At 38.4% G+C, this 13,504-nt stretch overlaps 1 pseudogene; it reads left to right on the top strand.

Moving 5' to 3' along the window:
* Window positions 1-11,835: 11,835 nt before the first annotated feature.
* LOC141694333 (small nucleolar RNA R71) lies at window positions 11,836-11,926 on the top strand (annotated as a pseudogene).
* Window positions 11,927-13,504: the final 1,578 nt, after the last annotated feature.

Below are 13,504 nucleotides of genomic sequence, written 5' to 3'. Positions count from 1 at the left end.
TGGTCTGCACATAATACACTATCTTAATCAGCATAGGTTACATATTCCTTCTATGATATAACATTGAGGTTTAAACTTTAAATTCTAAAGCAAAATTTACGTATACTAAATTTTGGCTAAGCTAATTTGTCCAATGATGAACGATGTACTCAATTTATTTAAGGATTAAAGGTTCAAAATCATAAAATAGAGAATCGGAGATAGAAATCTAAGGGATATTTTTCGAGAAAATAAATTCAAAATTTAAAACTTTTGACTGATAAGACGAGTTCTAAAATTAAATTGATGAGACATGAATGTATTTATTTCCATGTTTGTGCGAAAAAACTGCTCATTTGAATCATGTTGATATGCTTGAGGAAATATAATCATATTTAAACCTAAAAATATATACTGAGCAAATTAACGTACCTATTTTAGATGAGTATAAAACATTGGAATCTCTGTCTCGGTCTCGTACGATTTACTTGCTCTCTTTTTAACCTACCACGACATAATTTCAATATAAACATAAAATAAGAAATTGTAGAATGTGAATGGCATGTGAATGACAAACCATTCTGGATGAAAGAGATAATGATTCGAGAGAAAGATAATTGAATACATCAATTGAAAGTTATTATTTATAAATTAATTCCAATAAAACACACATAGAGATGAGGTTATCTAACAAAATATAAAATATAGATAGTGATGAACAAATCTCTATTGGAAATTTCATCAAATATGTATGCTGCATAATTCACTTTATTGAGTAACTATAAAAAATTGGCTGAAAAGTAGATAAGCTATAATTAACAGTTTATGTGGCTTAATGACATATACCTGATCTAGTATAACCCATATCCTTGACATCCTTCTTTTTTAATGACATATATATGTCTTGCGATGAACAAAAAATCATAAATAATCATAATATTAATATATACACACACAATCAAGGATATGAAGCAATTAATAATTTGAAATAGAGATGCTCTATGATATTGATATGGAGAGTGAAAATTGAGAGAAATAATAAAGGTGAAGAAGTAGAAAAAATTATGATTTGATTTTGTGTGTGAATTGCCGAGAGAAATATGAGAGACATTTACAATTTTGAAAATTGAGAAAAAAATAAGAAAGATGAAATGGAGAAAGAGTATAATTCAAAAAAATTTAAACGTAGTATTCAACTGCTATAATCATGGTGTGATTTAACGGTATAAATTGATATGTTAGTCTAGTTTCTATATAGATTAAAATGTGAAAGATCCATGGATATGTGTATAATAAAAGTTTTATGTGTTAAAAAATAGAGTGGGTCATGGATTATGGGTCATGGGTAAATTACCGGGTAAATGCTATATGGGCAATAGTAGCCTTCAAGATAATATATGTGCCTCTTAATCAAGAGAAAATTGAACCCCATATATAAATTGAGAGAGAAACCATTTAAGCAATTAGGGAAGGAACGGATTAATTCAGAGACAAATAAATCCAGCATTAAAAATATTTAACTTTTTATTTTTTAAAATGCAATGACAACTCACACAGGATTCTAATATGCAGCAAGAAGGTATGGGGCTTCTAAGAAATCATCGCAGGCCTTAAGATCACCTTTAAAAGTTGGACCAAAATTTAAAAGATTTTAAATACTCATAAAAATATATTAAAAGCAAATGTATAGAAAGGGAACAATGATGAATTATGGATATAAAAAATCTAAGAACTTAAAAATACTTGAAGTGTCAGTTATGTACTTATGTTAAAGTGGCTAAAACAGAATTTCCAAAACTTACTCTAGGAACCATCTTTTTTAAGCTTATTTGTAGCTAAAAACTAAGTCATGCGACTTAAGATTGTGGAGTATGTCAGGTGCCACAATATCAACCCACGCTTAAAGGTGGCCTGCACATAATACATTATCTTAATCAACATAGGTTACACATTCCTTTTATCATATAACATTGAGGTTTAAACTTTAAATTATAAAGAGTATACTAAATTTTGACTAAGCTAAGTTGTCCAATGATGAACGATGTAATCAATTTGTTTAAGGATTAAAGGTTTAAAATCATAAAATAGAGAATCAAAGATAGAAATCTAAGGGATATTTTTCGAGAAAATGAATTTAAAATTTAAAACTTTTGACTGATAAGACGAGTTCTAAAATTAATTTGATAAGACATGAATGTATTTATTTCCATGTTTGTGCGAAAAAACTGCTCATTTGAATCACGTTGATATGCTTGAGGAAATATAATCATATTTAAACCCAAAAATATATACTGAGCAAATTAATGTACCTATTTTAGATGAGTATAAAACATTGGAATCTCTTTCTCGGTCTCGTACGATTTACTTGCTCTCTTTTTTAACCTACCACAACATAATTCCAATATAAACATAAAATAAGAAATTGTAGAATGTGAATGGCATGTGAATGACAAACCATTCTGGATGAAAGAGATAATAATTCGAGAGAGATAATTGAATACATCAATTAAAAGTTGATAGGGGATAAAATAAATCTTAGTTGCATTAATTGCACCTAGGACTGCAAGGCCCGTTAAAGAAGGCCATATGAATAACATTCAGACCAAGAAGGTTAACACATTGACCAGGCCTGATGGAACAAAGAAGGCCCAATAGCCCTGAATATTAATTAATTTCATAATTAATTAATAAGGGATAAATTAGCTTATCAGTAAAGTCCAAACAAGGACATATTTCCTTGGAGATTGGCCTCCAAGAAATCCCATGGGATAAGGAATCAACTTCCTACATTATAGGACTACAAAGTCCATTCTAATTTTGAGACTTTCCCACCAAGTCTCCTAATCTTAGTCCAATTCAAGGACTCCCAACATCTATATAAGGGGAATCACCCCACAAATCAGAACTACATTTTTTGACTTTATCCTTGGATATCAGCAAGGTACATATGCATCTTGTTAAGGCAGATCGAGTCACGAGACACAAGAGCAGTCAAATCGAGCCTCGAAGCTCATGAACCCTAGTAGTAAATATAGAAATTAATACCCTAGTTTTATATCCATAACATTTGGCGCCGTCTGTGGGAAAGCATAACAACAACCATGGCGAGAACACGGAGTGGAAACAACACCCCTGAAGGATCACCAGCTGGAACAACTGTTAGGGCGAAAACACGCGCTAATAATACACGCAAGTATACGCGTTCGCAAGTAATATAGAATACTTTCTAGTTCTTTCCCACAGAGACTCAGACTAATTATGTTCAATTAACACTCACTCACCAATGTATAATTACTTCTCAATGTCAAGACAATAACACTTAGAATTGATTAACTAATTATTAACTACAATTAACTACGAGAATTAAGCACTTAATTGACACCTGAATTAACAATATTAAAACACGCATGAGATCACAACTTTATTACTACTTCCTTCAGTAGTCATTGTCATTACCCTTATCATGCAACAGTGAATATTAATCGAACAACACGAAACTGATAAAAGCCAACTTTCATTGTATTAATACTATTCTACCAAGCATCCACAATTAAAATAGAAGTTGAATACGCATCAATTATGTTGAGACCCTACATGTCTACAGAATTTGACAACATAACGATTTAAGCACAAGTTATTCCTTTTGATTACACAGGGCAAGTAAAACGGTTAGAGTTACCCATTAATCATGCATACACATACATGAACCTATGCTAGCATGGCAAGTTCTAAACCTCAAGATCCACTGTCGCTTCACAAGAGATTAACACCCTATTTTATATGTTCGCGACGCACATAAGACGAATAAGCACAACCAATACTAGATATCATACAATCATCACACACTAAGGTATTCAACAACTAACTAAAGAATTCCATAGTAAATCCGTTACGACCCCATGATCACGATTAGCCCATGATAGCACTCATCGTCATCATGGGTTCATATGAAAAAATGAAAACAACACACGAGAATAATAACTAAAACTACTTATATTAAACCAGAGTACGTCACAAGAGTAAATAGGTTCAAAGTAAAGAATACTAGCATCCAACGTTACAACGAAATAAAGAATCACAAGAAAATATGCTTCATCTTCGTTGCGGTGTGCTAAAACGGTCTTCTTCCTTATCTTCTCACTCCTCGATTAATACTACGATCCAATCTTTTTGAAATGTTTCTGAAAACTACTTATATAGGAGTCCCATAAAATCCAGCTAACTCAGAAGTTGGAAGTTAAACAGAATCAGGAGTCTAAAATAATAATTCTAAAATTCCGTCCCTGAGCGGCCGCTCAGCATTCCTGAGCGGGCACTCAGCTTCCTGAGCGGTCGCTCAGCAGAGCTGAGCGGGCGCTCAGACCCCTTCTAGAAAATGCTCTGTTTTTCTCCCGTTTCTTGCTGCATTCTGCTCCTATCTTCACACTTGCAATGCCAAACACATGCCAAGGCTTATTCTTGATAAAATCTCTCCAGAAATGCAATAAATACCCTGAAATGCACAAACACTAGAAAAATGCATCAAATACACAAAATACTTGATTTTAAGGCATCAATTCAAGCCATTATAAGACGTTCTAAGTGGTATAAAATGCCACTTATCACACCCCCAAACTTAAATCGATGCTTGTCCTCAAGCGTCACAGACTCAAAAATAAAAATAAAACATGCATGAATGCAATCTATATGAAATGCAGCGATCCCCCTTACTACGACCAAACCAACCAACTTACGACATCTCAACAAATGCAATTAGGCGAATAAAGATCATTTGAATCATGCAAACTAACATACAGCCAGAAACGTGGTGTGTGCGGATGCTTAACAGATATGCTTCGAAACTAGATCAATTGTCATAACTCGACTATCCTCAAGGTAATCACATGATTATATGAAGAATAAAATTCTAGGCACAAAATGACTGATAACACTTCAAGATTACTGGAGCTTATTACGGAATCATGTTTTTTATTTAACATAACACGCAAATGCTTATTTGACCGTGCAATGAGTGAGGTCCACAAAAGACTTATGCAATGGCATCCATGTAGCGAGCGTTAGGTTAGCGGATCCCATACTATAAAAGCCTTAGGTCACTAGGCACAAAGTCCCCTAAGAACTTAATAACTCGAATACCAAAGAGCCCACTCGTGATCAATTATGCATTAACTCACTATTTTTTTTCTTTTCTTTTCTTTTCTTTTCTATTTTTTCTCTTTTTTTTCAAAATTTCCGAGCAAGTGCGTTTCGTTCCATCTTGCTCAACCCTAGACTACTCGCATAAAAACACGAGCCGGCTACTAACCATTTGACGCCTAGACACAATTAGCAATGAATTCCACTTTTTACTCCAATTTTTCTTTTCATGCCTTTTATCACTAAGAACCTATTATAAATTCTAAGCATAATCAATAGATTAACCTTGAAAACCATCAAACCATAACAATAATCTATTCCTTAAGCATTCTCTAAGACTTAGTGAAATTACAAGTGTTTCTAGCATGCACGTCAACCTACAAGACTCAACATCACTTTAACGCTATCACTACACTCGCATCAACATCACAAATGAATTGGTAAATCAACGCAAAAGGGATCATGGTATATGCATGAGCTACATGACATTATAGGAGGCCTTTTAGAGGGTGCTGGGATGGCTGATGCCCAGTATAGGAGGCTGTCGAGGAGAATGGATGCTATGTACGAGACACAGAGCAGGTTTGCTCAGGAGCTCACCCTCCTGGAAGACGATAACCCAGTCCATGCTCCTCGGGCTCTCCACCAGTCCACTCCTGCATCGCATTTAGAGTCCCGGAATCAATAGGAGCGGCTGACAGCTGTAAGTGCTCATGAGAAGGCCACTGAACTCCCACTGCTCGGCAAAGCTTTGTAACCGTGGATGCATAAGGGATGTTCATGTGCTTAGCTCCCCTCAAAAACTTCAGAATTCCTTGGTAGATGAACTCACCAAGGTCCACATAGTACTCCTCATTCAAAATACCCCATAACAACTGTGCTCGCTCAACTGTAACCTCGTGTACATGTGAAGTAGGCAGAATATTACCGTAAATAAAGGCATTCCATGCACGGGCATACCTATTCATCGCAATCGCCGGAAAATGGCGATACTCGTTAGTCCCAGTCTTGAAAGTCCAAACTGTGCCCGGCCTACAGAGAGTAGCATAAATCAAATCCAAGTCAAAATCTTCAGCAGTCTTCTCGTTCCAATTCTCCTCCGTGGGCTTCCTCTGTCGCTGCCCAATCACACGACGAATCGCCTCAGGGTGATAATCCACCGTCATCCCCCGCACAACAGAAAACCCATTCTTTTCAGCCTTCGCGTTCGCATAGAACTCGCGAACAACGCTCATCGGAACTGCCTCTGGTGACTCACAAAAAGCAATCCAACCCTTCTCAGGAACCATTGGCAACAACTCACCATCCCTCCCCGATGGTAAGAATCCCCTCTCCTTCAAAATTGGCTTACCCATAAGCCTAGTATACTCCTCCTCAGCAGCCCTATCAAACAAACGAGGCCTCGCAGCAGTACCTCTCGAAGAATCAGCAGTAGGAACAGTGATGTTGCTATCAATAGTCCTGGATCTCTTGGGTGCCATCGAAACTGAGAAAAAGTGTTTAAGATTTGTGTTTTTGAATATGGGAGAGAGTTTAAGGTTTGAAAGTGTATGGGGAGTATATAGAATAGTTGTATGTATATATAGGGTAGAGATTAGGGTAAAATTTGATTAGAAGTGGGTTTGAGAGTTAAAAACGTGGGTAATGGGAAGATAATTCGTGGGTAATGGGGCTGTGTTTTTATTTTTGATTTTTCAGATTTTTTTTTGGATTTTTATAAGACTTAAAAAAAATTCTTCCAGTCGGGCCCTGAGCGGTCACTCAGCAAAGCTGAGCGGGCACTCAGCTTGCTGAGCGGTCGCTCAGCAGAGCTGAGCGAGCGCTCAGGGGTCTTCTGGAATTATTTTTTTCCTTGCCCTGTTTTTCTGATTTTTTTGTGGTTTTGGATAGGTTACTAACTTCTAAGGGTTCCTGTAACAACAAATCATGGGTTGCCCCCCAAGAAGCGCTTCTTGTTCGTCATTAGCTTGACATAGCGTACCTTAATCAAGTTGACGATAAAACGACACTAACCACTTCCCGGTTTGCCGTGTCCCCATAGTAATGCTTCAAACGCTGACCATTAACCTTGAATGCTTGGTCCAGATCATTCTCAAAAATCTCCACCGCTCCATGTGGAAACACAATTTTGACAATAAAAGGTCCAGACCACCTTGATTTCAACTTTCCAGGAAAAAGTCAGAGATGAGAGTTGAATAAAAGAACTTGCTGCCCCGGCACAAATGACTTAGGATATAACTTCCTTTCATGCCATCTTTTCACTTTTTCCTTGTACATTTTGTTGTTCTCGTAAGCTTGAAGTCGAAATTCATCAAGTTCATTCAGCTGAAGCAATCGCTTCTTTCCAGCTACATCTAGATCCAGGTTCAACTTCTTAAACGCCCAATAGGCCTTATGCTCAAGCTCCGCAGGTAAATGACATCCCTTACCATACATAAGTTGGAATGGGGACATCCCAAGTGGAGTCTTGTATGCTGTTCTGTAAGCCCAAACAGCTTCATCGAGCTTTAAAGACCAATCCTTCCTTGACGGACAAACAACCTTCTCTAAAATGCACTTGATCTCTCTATTAGATACTTCCGCTTGACCATTAGTTTACGGATGATAGGCAGTAGCAACACGATGATTCACATTGTAGCGCTACATCATAGAAGTGAACTTATGGTTGCAGAAGTGCGACCCTTCATCACTTATGATTACTCGTGGCGTTCCAAACCTTGTGAAAATCTGCTTATGAAGAAAATTCAACACTACCTTTGCATCATTCATCGGTAAAGCTTTGACTTCTACCCATTTTGAGACATAATCGACTGCCAGCAAGATGTACTGATTATTGCAGGACGAGATAAATGGCCCCATGAAATCGATTCCTTAAACATCAAAGACCTCGACTTCAAGCATCACATTTAACGGCATCTCATCCTTCCTCGTAAGATTTCCCACTCTTTGGCAATGATCACACCTTAAAATGAACTGATGAGCATCCTTAAACAAAGTAGGCCAGAAAAAACCTGCTTGCAGAATACGAGCTGCTGTCTTCTCACCACCATAATGTCCACCATAAACTGTGGAGTGGCAGTCTCGTAATATACCCCCCGTCTCACAGAATGGGATACATCTCCTGATGATCTGATCAGCTCCCTGTCTAAACAAATACGGTTCATCCCACATATACCACTTCACCTCATGCAGAAACTTCTTCTTTTGAGCTGTATTCATATTAGGAGGCATTATATTGCTGACAAGATAATTCACAATATATGCGAACCATGGCTTTTCCTCCTGAACTACGAACAACTGCTCATCCGGAAAAGATTCGTTGATCAATGTCTTATCATGTGAAGTAGACTCAGGATTCTTCAATCTAGAGAGATGGTCAGCTACTTGATTCTCAGTACCTTTTCGATCCTTGATCTCTAACTCAAATTCTTGTAGCAAGAGCACCCAACGAATGAGTCTAGGCTTCAAATCCTTCTTGGAAACCAAATAGCGAATGGCCGTATGATCAGTGAACACTGTCACCTTTGTCCCAAGCAAATAAGATCAAAATTTTTTGAAACCAAATACTATAGCCAAGAGCTCCTTCTCATTAGTGGTGTAGTTCATTTGAGCTCCATTTAAAGTCTTACTAGCATAGTAGACCACATGAAAGAGATTATTCTTGCGCTGCCCAAGAACTGCGCCCACCGCATAATCACTCGCATCACACATCATCTCAAAAGGCTCTGTCCAATCAGGTGATGTAATCACTGGTGCAGTTATCAAACTCTTCTTGAGCGTCTCGAATGCCGTCAAGCATTCATCATCAAATTTTAAAGGCACATCCTTCTCTAGCAAGTTGCACAACGGCTTAGATTTCTTCAAAAAGTCTTTGATGAAACGCCGATAAAAACCCGCATGACCAAGAAAACTACGGATTCCTTTCACAGAAATAGGTGGTGGAAGATTTTCAATGACTCCCACCTTGGCTTTGTCCACCTCAAAACCCTTGCTAGAGACCTTATGCCCAAGAATAATGCCTTCACACACCATAAAGTGACATTTTTCCCAATTGAGCACCAAAATAAATTCCATACACATTTTGAGCACTGCACGAAGATTATTCAAACATTCATCATACGAATGTCCAAAGACGGAGAAGTCGTCCATGAACACCTCTACATTATTTCCAATCATATCAGATAATATAGCCATCATACATCTCTGAAAAGTGGCAGGTGCGCCACATAAGCCAAACGAAACTCTGCGAAAAGCAAACGTGCCAAATGGACAAGTAAAAGTAGTCTTTTCTTGATCCTATGGTGCAATACATATCTTATTATACCCCGAATAACCATCTAGAAGATAATAATACTCATGACCGGCCAACCTGTCAAGCATCTGATCAATAAATGGAAGAGGGAAGTGATCATTTCTCGTGGCCTTGTTCAACTTTCTGTAGTCCATGCATACCCTCCATCCTGTGACTATTCGAGTGGGGATGAGCTCATTTTTCTCATTTGCTACCACCGTAATACCTCCTTTCTTAGGTACACATTGTACGGGGCTCACCCAAGAACTGTCAAAAATAGTATTGATGATTCCTACATCCAGCCACTTCAGAATTTCTTTCTTCACCACTTCTTTCATGATAGGATTAAGTCTTCGTTGTTGCTCAACAGTCGGCTTACTACCCTCTTCTAGCAGAATTTTATGCATGCAGTACGAAGGGTTGATCCCCTTGATGTCTGCTATAGTCCATCCGATAGCCGATTTGAATTCTCTCAAGATCCTCAAGAGCTTGTCCTCCTCACTACCTGAGAGGTCAGATGCAATAATAACAGGTAAAGTAGATGCATCACCTAAAAAAGCATACCTCAAGTGTTCAGGCAATGGTTTAAGCTCCAAGGTAGGTGCTTCCTCAATAGATGGTTTAAGCTTTCCTTCAGCATTTTTGAGGTCAGAAGTACCAAGAGATTCAAATGGCATGTCTAGCTTTCGCCTCTAAGGAGAAGCATTTAGATATTGTAGTTGCTCATTGCCATCCTCATCCTCACTGTCGAAATCCCCCACTAAGGCTTTCTCTAATGCATCAGGCATTAGCATATGATCAAGTTCTGAAGTAACGCAGAATCAATCAAATCCACCTTTAAGCACTCCTCATCTTTTGTAGGGAATTTCATTGCTTTGAATACATTGAATGTCACATCCTGATACTGCACCCGTATAGTAAGTTCACCTTTCTGCACATCTATCAAGGTACGGCTTGTAGCCAAGAAAGGTCTCCCCAAGATTATGGGAATCTTCTTATCTTCCTCGAAATCCAGAATAACAAAGTCTGCAGGAAAGAAGAGCTTATCCACCTTTACTAGCACATCCTCCACTATGCATCGTGGGTATGTAATAGAACGATCAGCCAATTATAGAGATATGTAGGTGGGCTTTGGATCAGGCAAATTCAACTTTTTAAAGATCGACAACGGCATCAGATTGATGCTTGCTCCCAAATCACACAGGCACTTGTCAAAAGACAACTTGCCAATGGTGCAAGGAATGGTGAAGCTACCTGGATCTTTAAGCTTTGGAGGTAACTTTTGTTGCAGCACATCACTGCATTCTTCCGTTAGAGCAACGGTCTCAAGGTCATCCAGTTTCACCTTCCTTAAAAGAATACTCTTCATAAATTTCGCATAACTAGGCATTTGCTCCAGAGCCTCAGCGAAAGGTATATTGATGTGACGTTTCTTGAACACCTCCAGAAACTTACCAAACTGCTTATCCAGCTTTTGTTGTTGCAATCTCTTAGGGAAAGGTGGTGGAGGATAGAGTTGTTTCTCCCCTGTATTACCCTCAGGAAGAGTGTGTTCAACAGTAGTCTTCCTTGGTTCCGCCGCTTTCTCCCCTTGCTTAGCTTCTTCATCACCAACTTCAGCTTCCCTGTCTTTTGCCTTTTCAGCCTCAACAACTTTTCCAGACCTTAAGGTAATAACCTTGACTTGATCTTTAGCTTCCTTCCCGCCTGGCACTTCAGTATCGCTGGGAAGTGTACCAGGTTGACGATTGAGCACTGCATTGGCTATTTGACCGATTTAATTTTCCAAGGTCTTGATAGAAACCGCCTGACTTTTGCACAATAGCTTAAGTTCCTCAAAATCAGCACTAGAGGGTGGAGCTGCACCTCCTTGTTGAGGATATGATTGTCTTTGAGCATACTGCTGTGGTTGCTGGAATCCAGGTGGATTGAACTGTTTACTTACGCCTTGCTGATATGGTTGCTGAATAGCATTCTGATTATTACTCCAGCTGAAATTTGGATGATTTCTATTGTTAGGATGATAAGTAGCTGGCACAGGCTGCTGCGGTCGCTGATAATTGTTCATATACTGAACAGATTCATTAACAAGAGAACACTTATCTGTAGCATGAGAACCTGCACAAAGCTCACAGACCATAGCTATCTGATTGACTCCATAGGTGGCTAGAGAATCGACCTTCATAGACAGCGCTTGGAGCTGCGCTGCAATAGATATAGCTGCATCAACTTCCAGAATACCTGTTACCTTCCCAGACATCATCCTTTGAGTTGGGTTTTGATGCTCATTTGCAGCCATCGTCTCAATAAGATTATAAGCCTCAGTATAGCTTTTGGCCCACAAGGCGCCTCCAGCTGCTGCATCGAGCATGCGTCTAGATTGGGCCCCCAAACCATTATAGAAACCAGTGATCACCATCCAATTAGGCTTACCATGATGTGGACACTTTCTCAACATCTCCTTGTAGCGCTCCCAAGCTTCGCACATAGATTCTGTAGACTGCTGCGCAAACTGAGTAAGAGCACTCCTCATAGCCGCAGTCTTCGCCATTGGATAGAACTTCACCAGAAACTTATGTGCAAGATCTTGCCAAGTAGTGATGGACCCAGCTGGTTCAGAATGTAACCAGTCCTTAGCTTTATCCCTCAGTGAGAATGGGAAAAGCCTCAGCTTGATAGCGTCATCAGTCACACCATTATATTTGAAAGTACTACAGATCTCGACAAAATTCCTTATGTGCATATTGGGGTCTTCAGTCTCAGCACCTCCAAAAGAAACAGAATTCTGCACCATCTGAATAGTGCCCGACTTGATTTTAAAGTTATTGGCCTCAATAGCCGGGTGCATGATGCTAGACTGAATGTCATCAATTTTAGGCCGAGAAAAGTCCATAAGAGCTGGATATGCCGGAACTATACGATCACCCATGATTACTGGTTCTTTCTGCTCACTTCCTGAATCTGAATCTTCAAAATTTATCTTCTCCGGAATATCAAGAACTTCGTCTGTCTCCTCAGCCGTATCTAAAGTCCTCTTGCGAGTATGAGAACTTGTTTGCATAAACGCTCGCTAAAGTACCTGAAACACATCTGGAAACAATAAGTAACACGTCTTAATCATTGAGTCCTAATGACCACTGATGGTAAGTACATAAACTAAACAAATATGCCGAGTCCCCGGCAGCGGCGCCAAAAACTTGTTAGGGCGAAAACACGCGCTAATAATACACGCAAGTATACGCGTTCGCAAGTAATATAGAATACTTTCTAGTTCGTTCCCACAGAGACTCAGACTAATTATGTTCAATTAACACTCACTCACCAATGTATAACTACTTCTCAATGCAAGACAATAACACTTAGAATTGATTAACTAATTATTAACTACAATTAACTACGAGAATTAAGCACTTAATTGACACTTGAATTAACAATATTAAAACACACATGAGATCACAACTTTATTACTACTTCATTCAATAGTCATTGTCATTACCCTTAGCATGCAACAGTGATGATATTAATCGAACAACACGAAACTGATAAAAGCCAACTTTCATTGTACTAATACCATTCTACCAAACATCCACTATTAAGATAGAAGTTGAATAGGCATCAATTATGTTGAGACCCTATATGTCTACAGAATTTAACAACATAACGATTTAAGCACAAGTTATTCCTTTTGATTACACAGGGCAAGTAAAACGGTTAGAGTTACCCACTAATCATGCATACACATACATTAACCTATGCTAGCATGGCAAGTTCTAAACCTCAAGATCCACCGTCGCTTCACAAGAGATTAACACCCTATCTTATATGTTCGTAATGCACATAAGACGAATAAGCACAACCAATACTAGATATCATACAATCATCACACACTAAGGTATTAAACAACTAACTAAAGAATTCTATAGTAAATCCGTTACGACCCCATGATCACGATTAGCCCATGATAGCACTCATCGTCATCATGGGTTCATATGAAAACATGATAACAACACACGAGAATAATAACTAAAACTACTTATATAAAACCAGAGTACGTCACAAGAGTAAATAGGTTCAAAGTAAAGAAAACTAGCATCCAAC

This window comes from Apium graveolens, chromosome 10, assembly GCF_009905375.1.
Source record: "Apium graveolens cultivar Ventura chromosome 10, ASM990537v1, whole genome shotgun sequence".
Classification (NCBI taxonomy): Eukaryota; Viridiplantae; Streptophyta; class Magnoliopsida; order Apiales; family Apiaceae; genus Apium; species Apium graveolens.
This window is presented reverse-complemented; position numbering and strand designations above follow the sequence as displayed.